Below are 6,000 nucleotides of genomic sequence, written 5' to 3'. Positions count from 1 at the left end.
ATTTCGGACTTTTTGCTTATATTAGACACAATATATACAGTGAGCCAAAAGTTACGAAAGGGTTTGAAATTTCAACAATTTTTCTTTTTAAATCCTTAATCAAATTTTTTCTTTTTGTAATTTTCGATCTGTGGTTTTCCATACTCAATGTATATCTATTTCTTATATATTATGTACATATATTATCCCTACAGCTGTTTCTGGGATATCCCTAATATCCCAGAAACAGTTGTAAGACTATCATTCTCTTTATAAATGTCCTATAAATTCCACACAGCCTTGGTTTTGTTGTCTCATTTTATTTAACATAGACATGCTCACACAAGACCCGCATTAAACTCCTCACTTAAACTCCTCCTGTAGCACTTACATAGCCTTACCTATTATTCCGTCATTTTACAAAGACAGTCTATCCAATGTAGCCTGTAATATAGAATATGAATCGAAGTGGAGAGTTGGCTGCTATTACTAGCAATTCGTGCGACCAGGTAGAGATTTATTTCTTCGTTGGCACGTGCACTTCCTGTTTCCTATCCATACAGTCAACAACACGTTAGAGTTGTAAGAATACATTTCGTTCATAGAGTAAACGTTTTTTCAAAACCATTTTCCTTTCCATTCTGTTTTAGAAGTAACGGCAGTGACAACACTGCAAAGAGCTAGCAGCAAAAACAACAACAACAACAACATTACCGCTATTTTATAAGAGAACCCAATCCAGTCGTGACCGTCACCATTTGTGCTTCTTTCGTTCATTCACAACGTTCTTCAGCTGACTATTCTAAACACCTGTCTTCCAATAGCTTGCAACTAAAACGATATCAGGTCACTGTAGCAGTAATTGCTGTGGCTTGCTTCCTTCCACTGTAAATTGATCGAAGAGATTCTTCAGCTGCTACTATTTATCATTTTACATACAAATGACAACTTATTATTTTTTTTTTTAACCAACACGAATTCTTCGACGCAGCTAGCGAAAACTAAACTCATGTCGGCTGTCGTGTGATGAGAATTGCATTATATCAGGGCGTAGTAAACTTCACATTTCCCATAACACCACGATGTTAGTTTGCATGATACAATATCACATGTTATTATATTCTCTCATATTTTAAGTCGTCTCAGGGATTCAGACAGATAATCTAATCTCTCTCTCTTTCTCTCTCTCTATCGCGCGCGCGCCTCTGTTTGTGTGTGCGCGCGCACAAGCGTTTGTACATGTACGTCTCGTTCGTTATTTATAATATTGCTCCACCCCACCCCCACCCCCTGTTTTCTTTATTCATTGATTCCTTCCGCTGTTCTCCTGCCTCCGAACTCTCTCTCTCTCTCTCTCTCTACTTGTCTACAGCTCATACAGGTCTTAATCTGGACGAGATATTTTTCTTTCCAGCTGAAAGCAAGACGGGAAGAGAGACAGAGAGAGATATAGAAAAAGAAAGAGAAAGAGAGGGAGTGAGAGAGAGAGAGAGAGAGAGAGAGAGAGAAAGAGAGAGAGAGAAGAACGATCGATCCTGTTGAAAAATTCGCTTCTCCATTTTGGCTGCTTTCGAACGTAGAAGTCACGTTGACTGAGATGAGATGCCTTTGCATACTTCACAGGTGACTCATACCGCTTTTCTACGCCGTCTCTCCCCATTCTCTGATTCTCTTTTTGTCTATCTATCTATCTCCTTCCTTTTCTCACTTTATTTAATCTACCCCTCCTCTCTCGCTCTCTCTCTCTTTCTCCCTCGTTCACTCTCTCTCACTCACTCTTTTTCTAGCTCTCTGTCTATCTGTGTCTGTCTGTGCTTTTTTTCTTCCTCTGCTGCTAAGCTTCCCTTCTGTTCACAGATATTAGCATCTTTCTATCTTTATATCCCATCAAGGTTTCTTTAATGTAAAGTCAACACCCCCATCCTTCCCTCCCTCCCTCCCCTTCTACCATCCTTCTTTCGTTCAACCTGTTTCGTTCTAATTTCATTCAAAAGAGTACAAAGCAAGCAAGGGGGAAAAAGATGGAAAAAAGAAATTTTTGGCGACAGAAAAAATAGATAAATAGATAAATAAATAAATAAATAAATAAATAAATAAATATAAAAGAGACGAGTAAAGAACGGCAGAGAAGAAACAGAGAAAGAAGGAAAAATTAAGAGGTGAATGTGAGAAGTGAAAGAAGAAGAGGAGGAGGAGGAGAGAGGGAGAGAGAGAACGACCAGGAAAGAAAAACTAGAATGAGTTAAAAAGTAGAATTACTAACAAATGGTAAGAGAAGATAATAAGAGAATTGGTAAGACCAAAATATATTGGAATTAAACAAGATGACCTCTTAACAGCTCGTGACGGTGGCGACGGCGGGGTGGCCGGCAGGCGGCTAATATTTACTTATTTCAATTTGTTTGGTTTTTTTTTTTCTACTTTATTTATTGGCTAAAGATCGGAATTGTGATAATTGGCATAGTGCCATACATACATACATACATACGTACATACGTACGTAGGTACGTACATACATACATACATACATACTACGTACGTACATGCATACATACGTAAGTACGTACGTCATATATATGTATGTATGTATATGTCTGTCTGTCTGTCTGTCAGTCTCTGTATGTATATCTTTAATCTGTGACTCGTTTCAGTAATAGGGCTGTGGCCATGCTGAAGCACCGCCTTGAAGAGTTTAGTCGATGAGACTTTAATCGGCCCCATAACTTATTAAAAAAAAAATTATTTTTCAAGTCTAGTACTTATTTTATCGGTCTCTTTTGTGCCGCACCGTTACGCTTCAGGCACGTAAACAAAACAACGCCGGTTGCCACGTGGGGAGGTGAACAAACACAAAGACACGGACACAAAGATACACATACATAACTTCACATTCAAATTTCTAATCCCGCCACATGTTGTGAAGAGATGGTTATCTCCCTTGTATTAACAACCATCACTAGAGGGAACCACATACGTGTCTTTAAATATGTGTGCGTGCATATTATGTTTGTATGTATGTACGTACGTACGTGTGTATGCATGCATCTCACTTCCATTGGTTTTACTGCGCGTCCAGATATTCAGGAGACGAACACTCTTGATATAAAGCCGATTTCACATGATTGCTGATCGTGTCGCTTCTAGATATTTATCATGGACACTCAAGAGAGTGGTTTTCGTGTTGTACAAGCGTTTATCACGATAATCCAACGACCTACAGTTGTTTCTTTACGGTGACTTCATTTGTCATTTATCATTCCATCGAGCGAAAGTGCTAAGGCGATGGAAGAGTGGCAACGTGTGCAGACCAAACCAGTTGGAAGCGCACAGGAAGTCACAAATCTCATCTGTCACCTATGCTTCAAACCATGGAGATCTTCAACAGGACTGAATTGTCATCTGAGAGGTCATGGATGAAAAGTCAGAAATGCCATTGACAATGAGGAAGTACATGGAGACAGTAATCACCATATATATATATATATATATATATAATTAAGTATATACCAGGTGTGAGGCTCAACTCAAACCGTGGATCTTTTTAAATTCATTCCACACACATATAAGCTCTCTTTCTTTCTTTCTTTCTTTCTTTCTTTCTTTCTTTCTTTCTTTCTTTCTCTCTCTCTCTCTCTCTCTCTCTCTCTCTCTCTTTCACACACACACACACTCACTCACTCTCTCACTCTCTCTAACATCCCCACACAGACATATGTACACACGTTCTATCTCATAATGGTAAGGCTGTTCTCAATGTAACACGATTGCGACTTCCGGTATGTCGGCAATGGATACTTCCAATTGGTTAAAATTACATAATTTTAGAGGTTTGTAATTTTTTCACTCTTAATTTCTTGAGGAAATTAACGTGGTTTTCGTTATCAGCGTGCAAAACTACATTAATGTAAGAAATTTGAAAAACTCCTGGTAGCTGGAAGGAATTTTAAAAGATCCCTCATTGTAAAACTGGCAGAACTAAATACCACCAGGTATTCTCTTCGTAGTTGGCGTTCTTCTATTGATGCTGCAAACTTTTCAAAACGATGTTCCAAATCTGGAAATGATATCGTAAAACCAACAATCCTTCTCGTCTCTAATGGATCTGTCAGTTAAATAAACAGAAGTTGACCACACCAAACGGGAAGACATCGCTGGAAAGTCAAAAGACTTTCACATCAAGTCGTTTATAGCATTTAAGAAGTCATTAAAAGCATTGTTGTTGTTGCTACTGCTGCCGCTGTTGTTGTTGTTGTTTTCAGCTCCCATCAAGCACGTCAAGCAGAGACACCAATGATTATAAACCAATAAAGCATCCAGCCGTTAAACTCCGGAGGGTGGGGGGGTTATTTTGTCCTTTTTCTTTCGTTTTTTTTTTTTTTTGTTTTTTTGACGAGACAGTATACATGCGTAGGACCACATTATCTATTATTTATGTTAGACAGCAGAGCATGGTAGAGAGAAGCAGAGAAGGAGAGAGAGAGAGAGAGAGAGAGAGAGAGAGAGAGAGAGACAGACAGACAGACAGACAGACAGACATTCAGACACACACACACACACACACACACACACAGACAAATACAAAGAAAGAAGAAAGATAGACAGATAAATAGATAAACAGATAGACAGATAGATAGAGATAGATTTAGAGGAAGAGAGAGGGGGTAGAAAGAGAGACATTTAGCTGCTATTTCTCATGGTTCGAGTGAGCAACCATTCGGTGGCTCTTTCGGTGACTGGCTCCTAAACTTACCCAATTTATGTGTATGCGTGTGTGTGTGTGCGCGTGCATGCGTGTGTTTGTGCCTGTGTGATAACCTTCATTTTATTCTCACATCATGCTAATCGGCTGGAATAACAACGGGAATGCACGCACGTACACACTCACTTTCATATATTGAACACATTCGATCTATTAAATTTCCATTTTAATTCTAGTGAACTGCCAAAGAAATAACAGCTGTCGAGCCATTCTGAGTCATTTCTCTTGGCTCATTTTTGTTTGAATTATGCAAATTACCAAGGTCATAGATGTTTTCTACTGAGCTTTATATTTGATATAAATCTAGGTCCTTTGACCACTGGAGATAAGGTCAGACTATTGCCGTGCTGATAACGGTTATTGAGCCAGAAATACTTGTCCTTGATTGTCCTCTTGTCTCCAGACAGTAAGTCTGTCCTTTTTCTGAATGGCATGTCAGTTTTGGAGAGTCTTTGAATCTTGAGACTATCCCAACTTCTGAAGTGGAACAAGTCTTAATTGCAGTTTGGTGAATATGGTACATCCTGTAGAGATGAAGATAATTTTAATATATCAAGAATTTTCTATGCGTGGCATTTCACATGTCAATGTTTAATTTTATACTATAAGCGAATTTAGTTAAGTGCATGTTTGTGGGACGGCAAAGAACATCAAGATTCTCGTCTCCTCGTGGTATATGTACTAAGGCTTACATTTGCCAGTGAAAGAGATTTTTGCTCTCAGCGTTCAAATAAAAAGCGTCAGGCGTCTCCTTTCCTGAGATGCTACACTAAAGTAATCACTAGAAATCTAGAAAGAACCCAATAATGAACAAGTAAATAAAAAACAGTCAAAGACCTGAGAAACTTTAACTGAAAACAAACATAAATTCTAATTATGGCTACATTGAAACAAGCAATTAGAAATTTCTTGATTGAAGCCAGAACGGTTTTCTTTTTAAGGCAGTAATTATGAGGTGCATAGTAAATTGCTAATTATCGTGATAATGCAACAAGATGATATAAAGTATATTGTATTTGATAGTATAAAAGACATACAGGCTTATGAGTCGCACGCCAATCCCAGCAGCACATATTCAGAAAAATCTTTTTAGTGCATCAAAAAAGATTATAGGAAGCCGCACTTCTTATATAGAATCCAGGATGATTTTTGAGACTTTTTTTTTTAAATTTAAGGGCGGCGTCTTATGTTCCCTTAAGTATAGTTGATATGCAAAGGAACTGGGCAGGAACGGTTTGTGAGAAAACCAGAGAATCCCGTAT

The sequence above is a fragment of the Octopus bimaculoides genome, chromosome 11 (assembly GCF_046866305.1).
Source record: "Octopus bimaculoides isolate indiv1 chromosome 11, ASM4686630v1, whole genome shotgun sequence".
Lineage (NCBI taxonomy): Eukaryota > Metazoa > Mollusca > Cephalopoda > Octopoda > Octopodidae > Octopus > Octopus bimaculoides.
Note: the sequence above shows the minus strand (reverse complement) of the source record.